We start from the raw sequence: 11,308 nt of genomic DNA, 5'->3' as shown, positions 1-11,308 counted from the left end.
GGCTATGAGTGCCCATGCTGAAAGGTCATGTGCACCTGACGTCACTAAGTTACTTCCTGCATAGTCAGCTCATCTATACATGAACTTGTCTCCATGAGACCTATGTACTATGTATAAACCTGTGGTTTAATAATTTAAGTTGCTTTTTCATTCTGAATTAGTTATCATAAATGGGTTAGTTTGTGTAAACTATTTTAATATATTGTTAATTTGACAGTATATTATAAGATTTACACGTGTGGTGTTCTTTAAAGATTGTTAGTAGTAGTGCTGTTCTCTTATACTTAGCAGACACATGAGATTTTTTAAGAAAGCTTTTTACAAGTACAAACGTTTGCCAAAAGTAAGCAAAAACTCTGACAGTTTCTGCTGTGGTTGAAAAAAAAAACAAAAAACAAAAACAAAAACCCTAAATCTTACTGTTTCTGATTTCAAGGAATTTTGTATTTTTAAGTTTTAATTTTTGAACTTTTACTACAAAACAGAAAAATCTACACAGAATATGAGTATTTGGAAGTTAGTGGTACAGTTAACGCATCCTGTCTGTGAAGTTGTCAGGTTTTTTAAGTCCAACTGTGTTTTAAGTTCATTAGCTTCTAGCTAGCCTGCTTTTTCCTATTTCTAAAACTTCTTATCAAATTATGGCTTCATCCAATGTAGACAGAAAAAGAATCTTAGCTAAGTGGTCTGACTAATAAAGCCAACTATGCCATATTTTTGCATGCCGCTGAATTGTTCTTTAATAAAGAAATTTTATATGAACCCTGACAATGTTTTGTATGCATTTATTGAAGAAACCTTCCCTGGCATTTCACTCTTTGTAGGTTACCACTGAAATACGTCCTTTCATCTGTAACTGCCTCAGTCAGGAATAATTCAGATTTTCAGAGAATTCAAGGTTGGTCTTTCAAATGGAATCTGCAAGTAATACTACATAAACTGGAGTGTATCTATTATCTTTTCACAGGGTGAAAATGACAGTGGTGCTGATTGCTTTTTAACTTAGAAATTCTTCTTGTAGCATTTTTTTGTTTGGGTTTAGTTATTGCATGACTGTTGTAGCTCATTAACTACTCTGTTCATCCTTGTTTGGAAACAGAATATGTGTAGGATTTCAGTTCTGTTATCTGTAGTCTGTGTGTGTGAGGAAGCATCACCGATACAGTTAATTTTTTTTTGCTCTAATATACAAGTAATGTATTATATGTTAAGCACTGAACTACAAACACTTTCACTGGGGGAGTCTGTTCATTCCTTCCCCTAAGTTCCATTAAATTTGCAGCAAACGAACATTACTGAAATGTCCATGGAGCAAGTGTGGCAGAATCTCAGGGTTTTATTATTATCTTTGGTATTACTGAGCTGCTGTGTCAGGCAGCAGACGTTTTTAGATGTTTGTGCATGTAACAATATTTGCTGTGTTTTCATTTTCTTCTTATGTTTTTTCCCCTGACAGTTGGAATCAACGTAGGTAAATGCACCTGCTGGTACAAAGCTCTCTTGGTGCAATTAGCTAATATGTTTACAGTGACAAGTGGTGGTCTGTGAAATAAAAGCAATAGTGACTTCAAAGTGTGCCCATAGTTCAGGGAATTCCTGTTACTGGTGGTTTTTTTCTCTAGTCAGGTAGGGAAGAATCTCTGAAAGAAAAGTTTTTTATGATACTTTCCCAGATAGAGGTTTACGGAAACAATTGTGTTGTAAAACTCGGGGTTTTAGTGTTAGAAATGGTGATTTCAGAGATCTGCGTGGAAAAAACTTCCATGTTTTGGATGAATGGGAAGTTTCTTGTTTTCACCCTTTGCATACTTTCCAGGCCAACTCTGAAATACATTTCAGTTCTAATTCTGTTTGTTGCTGATTATTATTTTGACTGCTGGTGTTGTGTAAAATATAAAAAGCAGTGAGGTCTGCCACTTGAAGGTAGCTGAGAAATCGGGTTGCATTTTATATTTCTACTTTCTTAGTATTTGTAATTTAAAGAGCCTAAGGAATAAGAAATTCAGTTTAGCGAGAAAACCAGTGGCCTTGGTTTATTTGAATGTTCTTATGTACAGGTGGGAAGAACCTGGAACTGTTACTTTTCCAAGAGAAGCATACAGAGATTGTTGTAGAACCTAACCCTCCCGACAGGAGAAAGGCTTTTGTGAAAGAGCATACACTTAAGTCTCATCTTCTGACTGCACTTGCAGACTGTATTTAGTCTTTGTAGAACGTCAGGGTAACCGAACAGGAAAAAAGCAGTGTGATACTCTGACACTTTAATTTTTTGTTTTCATTGTTATAAGATCAAAATGTTTAAGATACTTCTCTGTTGAAGGTTTAGTAGCTTGAATTCACAATGTATATGGTCTTAGTGAGAGATGAGCTTTTTGTCAAAGACTGACAGATTTTTGTAAATTTTTTTCCTACTGAAATTACATATTTACATATAGGCATTTACATGTTACCGTAATATTTCATAATATTGTATTAAGCAACCGTAATATTAGATCAGCTTGTAATTGCAAAACTGAAATGGGAAATATAAGCTAAGTAATTTCTCTCACATAGAATTTTAGGAGCTGGATGTTTTATTGTTTGAAAGTCTGAAAAATGATGCCTTCATGTCAATTTCCACAGGTGATGTTACCACATTCATTTTACTCATAGCCTTCACTTAAATTGCTATATAGGTTCTCTGTTGCTGCACAGGATCTTGACAAATTGCATTCTCTTCAGCTCTGCAGGATAAAAAAGTTTTTTAAGGCAAGCTGTTTTCACTTATCACCCAAATTCTCCTGCACCCCGTCCTGCCCCTCGCTTCTGTCCCATGCAAAAGTAATTTCATCTGAGGCTTAAAGTAGATTTTAGGATGACTTTTGCTAAGGGCTAGTAGCACATACTGCTGAAGCCATTTCACAGGAATTTCACAAAATCTACTCCGAACCAAATAGATCTATTGCTTGCCACCAACTACGGCAATTTTTAAAGTATGCTCTGGTTTGTCTAAAGCCTTCTGGCATGTGTAGGCATGCTCCTTTTCCTACCTCCCACCTCTGAAATCAGAAGAATACTGGTGGGATTTTTTCCCTGTTCTCCTGCCATTAATGGTACTTTATACTTTCTTTAAATGCGTAGTTTGTTTTTGTACACATTTTCTCTATATTAATTTGCTTTCATGTTGCTAACAGCAGACCTGTGTCATTGTAACAGCTTTCTTGACACATTCTGGCTATACCCATCCAGGTTCAACTGTTGATTAACTTTCTTTCCGATGTTTACTTTGTGCATGATATATTATTATTGTATTGTACTGTTATTTTACCAAGCAGTAGTTGGTGGGGAGGATCCAAGTACTGGATCTTAAGGCTTCTTAAAGGTGACATAATTCCTCAAGCAGTTAGTCATTTTTCTTGATGCTTGAGAAGCCTACTGTCTGCTGTTTTGGGGGCAGGGGGGAGAGGAGGGACTTACAGGTTTTTCTGTGTTTGTAAGTACAAAAAATAATAAATACTGTATTCTCCTGAGTTAACTAATAGCAGGTTAGTGATTTAAATGCTGACTACAGAAGTTACATTTCTGAGGGTTGAGGGAGGAGGTACTCAAACTGAGAAGCAGTATTACAGTAGATTCCAGTATCGCAGCACTACAGATGTAGGACTATACTCAGCTAGATCATGAATACTTATTGTTCGTAAGTAGATGCTTGATAGTATATGTGGTTATTTATTAAATACAATGTGACAGGCTATTTGAAAATAAAAATGGTTCTGCTGCTAGCTTAATACTACTGGATATTCATTGTTACAAGAAGAATTACGAGGCAAGTTATCATAGATCATCTGTGAGGATGAAGATTGGAATGGCAGGCTAATACATAGAGAAATGCAAAGGAACTGAAACCTCTCATAAATTAATGTTTTTATCTGCAGCATATTTTCAGCTGAATTTCAGCAATATTTTTCCTGAGCATGGAGGAGCAACATAGAACTGGCCGTTTCCTACTTCTGTTGCATAATCAATTCTTTATTTATGCAAGATTTTTTTTTCTGATGGATTTATAGTAATAAATGAAGTAAAGCATTATAGATTAAAAGGGTGAATGTAAAAAGTATTATAAACAGGTCTAATTCATATGCAGTCAAGTGTGTTTTGCTAATTTAGTTGTTACTGAAGGCTAATTTGTATGTTATAAAGTGGAAAATACATTGGAGTAGCTGCAGTGTTAACAAACTGTAACTATTTAAATTCAGTCTTTACCCATTCTTATGAATCCGTCCACGTGAAAAGTCCTGTGATGTCACTCATCTGCAGGAGTTAGGACAACTTTTGTTACTGCTTAGCGAAAGTGCTAGCCCCACAAAATGGGTTTTTAGGGGGTAACATCACTTTGCCACGTGGGCTTAAGGATGTTAACAGCCTGTAACTGATTTCTGCAGTGCTACTTCTCCTCCCTGCCCACTGTATCTCTTTGCTGGAGGTTACTGTGCCTGTACCAGGACTGGCAGACCAGAGTGTGTGTATTCACCCAAACAGCTTCCTGCCAGATCCAGCAGTTTAACCTCTCTGACCTCCATCTCCACTTTGCACTGAGAATAGCAGATGCGTGCACCCCATTCCACTGGCTCTGCTGTGGGGTTCTGATCAAAGAGCACTAACAAACAGCTCCAGGGCAATGTGACTGCAGCTGTTTGCTGGGAGAGTATGCATCAGAGCCCTCAGGTATGTATATAATGGCATCCTTATTCCTGTGAATTGAGCTCCTAGGCTCATAGTTACAGCAGTGGTAATAAAATCCACAAAAGCAACTGTACTGAACAAGGAACAATTAGCCAATAGTGAAGTGCAGAAGACAAGGTTGTTTTAAACTTTGTCCATCTCTGGGTTATGGTTTCAGCTGGATAATGGTTTTGTGGCCCCGAAAGGGGTGTTACTACCTGCGTCCTCCAGTATGCGTTCTCTCTTCAGTTACGCAGTTGGTTCTGGTGAGTGTGCAGCTCCACAAGATGGATCAGCTTGCGAGTCTGGCTGAAAACTAATCTTTTTATCTTTTTTTCAGAGTGTGAGTAAGCAAGCTGTTCTGTTTTACCATACAACCACCCAGCTGCTTATACCAAGACAAGGTAGACCACAGGAATATGTAATAGGGCACTGAGGAGCACAGGGAATTTATCCAGCTGGTGACAGCACCTACTTAGATTGGCAAAACCAGACTCTTCAAAATTTTCCTGCAGACTGAAGTAAGGTGTCTCTCTGCAGGTTTCATGATTCACCCCCAAGCGAGATGCCCATCCTACTATTTCTCCCCAGTAAAATTCAGCAAGAGACATGAGAAGTCAGGAGTTGAATCCAGGACTCCCGCTACTTCCAGGAGTATTCTCATCAACAGGCTATTATCTTCCCCATATTCTCTCTTTGGTCATGTAAATATTAATTTGCCATAGGTTTCCCATCTTCAGGATGGCAAAGCACAGGGTCTCCATACAATCTTTTTCTGATGGACTTCTCTTTGATAAAATGTGAATTTGAACTTCTTCTGACTGAGGAGGCTTTCCAACTTAGGTCTCATACTTCAGAGCAACTGCTGTTAACTACAGTGCTTTCTGAAAATGTGAGCACCATGAATTCGGACTCCTGGGCTGGCTATTTAGTTGGAAGTTGCTGTGAAATGTGCTTTGTGTTAACACCACTGTTTTGGACAGACTACTGTATTGGGCTCCCAGGGTTTTCTGTCACAAGGATGTCTGGTTACTGAATCACAAAGAGGTTTAGGCAAGAGACAAGTGCCAATACACTCAGCAGAGCTAAAATAACATCTCCAATCACGTTTAAGAATAGAGCTCTAACCCTGTAACTTAATTTGAAAAATCAAGTCTCTTTCAGAGTTGAGAATAGAAGTTTGATCTTGCATAAAGTTGTACTTGTATAACAATAATGTAGTGCCTCACTATGACAAATGTAACTGCTAGTGCCGGATAAATATTCCAACTGGCATTTATAATTGTCGCTTATGTACCTTTGGTCAGTCTTAGCTATTCATGGTATGCCAATCAGTGTCCTACTTAACCATGATGTTCTACTTTGTAGCTGTGATTTTTCCAGACTTAGCTTTTGGGAAGAACTTAAAATGCATACTAGAAGTCGAGGCAATCTGGTTATATAATAGACCATCTCATCTAAGTGCCTCTAAAGCATTTCTCACAGTGAATACCAAAATCACTGAACAATACAGAACTACTGAAGCCTTTAGTCTCTGCATGCAAAGATTAGAGTGCTCCATCCTTTGAAAGGGAAAAGTTGCCTTTTCTTGGGAAGGGCCTTTGCAGGGGATGTAGGCACCAGAGCCCAATGTTTTAAGCTTTATGGGGACCTCAGTACTTTGTCTCAGGTGCTGCTTTCTAACTTGTATCCCCCATCTCCTGTATGTGCTTCAGTTAGCAGGGATGCATAAAACCAGTAACTCCTAATGTTAGGAAGCTAACAAGCTGTCGAGTTCTGGTCATTCTCTTATTCTTCTGACCGGAGGGCCTGATCCGATGAGGATGCTGGCACACGGAGTGCTGCTCAGCAGATGGCTAGAGTGTATTTGTGCATCTGTAGCTTCTTGCACTCGCTTGTTCTGACGACTGCTGCTATTTAGGAAACAACAGAGTCTATGTTCAAATAGTAACCTACCTACCTATCCTAGGACTCTGAGGCCAAAGAACCTTTTCCTCTTTTTTCTCCTATAATATGTAGCAATTCATTTATACAAGGTGAAACTGTTTCAGTAAGAAACATGAGATGGCGAGGAAGATATCACATAAAGATCTGCTACTCTAGAAAGGTGGAAGTAAGATTCCATGAGGATACACATCCTGACGTATGTCTGTTCCTCTGCCAGTATTGGTCAGGTAGTACATGGTACCAAGCATCTGGTAAACATTTCTTGAATACCAGCAGAGCTCAGAAAATGGATTAAGTTCCTGAGCAGTTCACTAGCAGCAAGATATCAAGCGCAACATTCTGGTGAGTAAGGAACAAATGTAGATTTCTGACATCAAGAACCTTCTACCAGTGAGGTTCCTTAAGTTCCCATCTATTAAATTTCCACAGTAGTAAGTGTCTGTTCCCAAGAATGTTATAAAGGCACATGACTTAACAGTGAATGACTGACAACATACCTATCTCATGTTGAGGCACCACAAGCTAGGCATTCTCTTATACCTATGAAATGCAGTTGAGTAGATTTTACTGTCAAACCAAATACATGAGATGACTGCACTAGGCACAACCCTTCCCTTTATGCAGTCACAGTGTCATCCCTGCTGTGTGGAGAACAATACAAATCTCTTCCTTTTATGCTGTTGACAAATTTCAGTGTTTTTAGTGAAGTTCTGGCAATGTTAGCAGCCTATCCATGGGAGAACAATTGAATAGATATCATTGTAATCTGAGTAGTTAATGAGTGAAGAGTAAATCTTTCTTACATCCAAGAATGTTTACTTCAGCCTTACCTAAAGGGTTTAGCAGGACCTGTGTTCAGATGCGATGCCTCAGAATAGGCTACCTGATAAAGCAGTGTTACAGCCTGAAGAGGAAAGTAGATGTGCTGCACGCTGGTTTAGGTGAGAGGTCGTAATTGCCATATACGTTAATCGTATGGCCAAGTACGCAAGGTGTATATATGTTTCATGATATTTTATAACTGTAAGAGCTGCATTCATTAATTCTTATTGCAGGGAGTAAGTGGGAATTCTGTTTTCTTCTGCAATCTGAATGAATATTTTCCAGAATCTTGGCTGCCTTAAACTCAACCTTTATTTGGGGACTCTTCCAAAAGTTCTAGAAAAAACATGGTTTTATCAGTTCAAAAAGTAGCTAATATTAAAAAAAAAATTTCTTTAATTGTTCATGTGCCAGAGTAGAATTAATTAAACTGCCCAATTAGGGGTAGTTGGCAGGTCCATGAAGAAATTTGGGTAGAATATATTATCATTATTATAATATATTTATCATTATGGCAAAAAAATAGGTGTGAATGGGCATAAAGGGCATTTGCAGGTCACTCCTGTTGACCTTACTGTTTACTTCCAATGCAAAAGCTTTCTACTACTTGGAACATCTAGGAAACAATATTTTAACTGGATATGAACCGTATTCCCTAAGTTCGCTGCTTTCAAGAAAGCAAGACAAAGCAAGATAAAAATTCTAAAGAACCCGATCTTAAAAGCAGCGGGAGTTAGTTGGGTGTACCTTTCATTTTCAGAGTTGGTGCAGCTGTGCCCTTTTAGCACTGAACAGCTAGTATGAACGGTTCTCGGCTCACTCGGCGTGGGCAGCCCCGCAGCCTGCTGCCGGTTGGTGACTGAGCCTGCAGGACCGCCAGAGGAGGAGCAAAAGCTGAGCGCTGCAGATTCTGTTTTCTGCCCAGTGTCATTCTTGTTCCTAAGAAACAATCCCAACCTCAGTTACAAGTTTTTCGTCAGTAATTTCTTCAATCAAGCAGCCTAAGCAATCTGCAAATATAGATTGAATATAATCACCTAAGCTGTCATTAAGGGATTCATCTCAATCAGCAGAGCCTGCTAGCTGATTGTCACCCAAAACCTTGCAATTAACACAATGACTAGTATTTTTGACAAAATAGCCGAGGGTGGCTTGATTAATAGTGCTATCTCAGGAATGGCCTTTTCCAGTATTTATTACCACCAAAGCTGTCAGTCCTGCGTACCGTGTTATTCTGAAGAGACTTTACGACAGATACAGCTAAATGGCTATATGTAAGACGGGCTTTATCTGGCTTCTGGAGATTTAAGTAACAAAGTTCAAGTGCTTTAATATTTTCATGTGCTTCATATATTGATATAACAATAAATTAAAGTTAATCCATCTTGTGCAATGAATCAGAGGCTTTAAACTGAATTTGAAATGAACGTATACTAGGGAACAGCCAAACCTAGATTGTGTGGAGCCGCGAGGGGCAAAAAAAGTTGCTTGAATTGCAGTTGATTATTGTTATCAGGGGCTGCGTTCAGTACTGCAGTACCTGATTTATTACATTCAAACTACATCCATACAATCACATAGTGAGCGGGGATTTGCTAAACAAAGTTAGTGTTAGGTTAGTAACTAAACCACCTTCTCCCCCACCCCCTTTGCGTGCACTACGGTTTCAGGGTTTTATTTTCCCCCGCCTGAATTCCACCTTCCGTTTTGTCCCATAACTGCTTTACTCTTTCTATTTTAACCCATAACTACATAATTCCTGTCCATCAAGGCAAACTATAATTAGCAAAATATAAATAGCTGAACCTTCTGTAGTTACTGTAGTATCTGCATACCTGAATAGTTCCGTGGCAAGTGTATAGGATTTCTTTTATGCTTATGCCTCATTCTGCATCGCTGTGTACAAACAGGCAAAATCAGGCCTTCGAGGGATACTTTGAACAGTTACACCTTGCTTTAACCAGCTGATATTTGTCAGTATTGATCTCTGGGGGAGTCCAAGAACCTTTCGCAGCCAGCATCAGGACGACATGTTTAATACATTTCTACCGGAAAAGGAAACCCTTTTCCTGGTCTGATTATGTACTTTTTTGATTTCTAATTCCTTTTGAGTGGTTGCGTATCTCTGACAGATACAAAAGTTTCTAAGGTAACTTTCTGAAACCTGTTCTTATTGTGAACTTCCTGTATTTTGTTGCTGCTACTTCTAGAATCTGATACTGGATTAACGTACTTATAGTCATCCTGAGTAATTTATGGGAAAAACAAATCACTTTTTTTAAATTATTCAGTTTTATTGAAATACAACTTTGAGAAGTTGTGCTACTATAATAGTAAAAATTTCTGTTCTGATCTATTTGGAGTCAGTTCCTGTGTTTAAGAAAAGTATTTGCTGAAAGGCTGCTTTTGTATAAAAGCAGTTATTTTGTACTTGTAAAGCTTTGTCCTATTAGCCTATTTTAGACTGATTAAAAATAAGCACATCCTATTTTTCCTGTGATGATGAAGTGTAACATGAGACACTGCACACGTTTCTGTGTGATGATGTGTAGTGTTACAATACTAGGTAATGACTGACCTTTGGAGAGGAGCTGAGGAGTGCAAATAACAAGAGCCAGCAGAGAAAGCAAAGGATAAACTATATATTCTATGTATATGTGTGGTGTATGATGGACACGGACTCTGTAGGGTGTAGGCACAGAATCACTTTATTATAAAATTCTCTAATTATATATAGCATTTCAGTGAAGGGAAGGCCCCTTCACTCCCCAGTCACCACCCGATTCATGTTCCCGGTATGGCTTGATGCTTTTATCTTCTGTTCCTTCTGGCAGGAGCTTGACTCTTGTTTCTCAGCTCCTTATCGCCGGAATTTAGCCAGCCACCTGTTGTTTGCAAACCGCTGGAACATGCAGAGCTTGCTCTGTACGTGTCCTTTTTTTGACCCATCATCCTTGGCCGTTTCAGCAAACAGGCTGAAGCTGCATATTTCTCATGCCGTTTTTATTAAACAAGATGTTGCTCTCCACATGTATGGTAACGTAAAGAAAGACAATAACGGTAAGTCCGTTATTTTTCTAGTTTCTTCTGTGTACAAATAGATTTTGTACATTGCTTGTGCATTCTTGTATTGAGTGCATTTTTTACTTTTATACTGTTCAACTACAAAGCCCAGTATTTGCTTAAATTTTATTTCTTAGTTGCAATAAAGTTACACCTTTATCTTCAAGACCACTTCATGTGGAAAGACTGTCCCTAAGTAGAACCCACCATCTTTGCCTTCTGAGTGGAACTTTCACTAAATGGTGTGTTCACTTCCGTAGACTCTGCAGTACTGCTGTAGTGATGAGCTTAGATTTTATATTGTACGCTTGCTCTTCAAATGTAGTCTAGATTTAAAATGGAAATCTAAATTTAAGCTTCCATTTATATTTTGTAACTTTAGTGTTTTTCTAAAGACATTTCAAAGCTTTCATTTTTATGTTTAAGATCATCCTGAAGTTCTAGAACTTATTAATATTTTATTAAATACATGCTTAATTTTTAATCCAACTTGTTTCTTTTTGATAAAAACCTTAGGTTTTTTTCTGGTATAGAATTATTTAGACCCTGAGAAATGTAGTCTGAATTATTTTTATGAGAGCCTATACATTGGGTTTTTTTTTCTCTAGTTGTTCTTAATGGACACTGCCGTATGTTTGAAATAATATTAGCTTGGGGCTATATTCTGCTCTTCAACAGAGTCGCCTAGCTGGAGCAAAAGCACCTCGCAAATGCTGCCTAACTGGGCTGGGGGTGCCAAAGCTCGTTATCCCTGTGTGGTGCTGCATTGTGTTCT

The 11,308-nt window shown here is 38.3% G+C and overlaps 1 long non-coding RNA gene across 1 annotated transcript; it reads right to left on the bottom strand.

Annotated features, from left to right (window-relative positions):
• Positions 1–2,486: 2,486 nt before the first annotated feature.
• Positions 2,487–9,507, bottom strand: LOC142056437 (uncharacterized). Its single transcript, XR_012660335.1, has 3 exons — positions 9,306–9,507; positions 8,218–8,409; positions 2,487–2,723 (listed from the first exon to the last, which is right to left on the bottom strand). It is a non-coding gene; the product is annotated as an uncharacterized LOC142056437 (long non-coding RNA).
• Positions 9,508–11,308: the final 1,801 nt, after the last annotated feature.

This window comes from Phalacrocorax aristotelis, chromosome 4, assembly GCF_949628215.1.
Source record: "Phalacrocorax aristotelis chromosome 4, bGulAri2.1, whole genome shotgun sequence".
NCBI classification, from domain to species: Eukaryota; Metazoa; Chordata; class Aves; order Suliformes; family Phalacrocoracidae; genus Phalacrocorax; species Phalacrocorax aristotelis.
The sequence above is the reverse complement of the archived record's forward strand: the minus strand, read 5'-3'. Positions and strand labels throughout refer to the sequence as shown.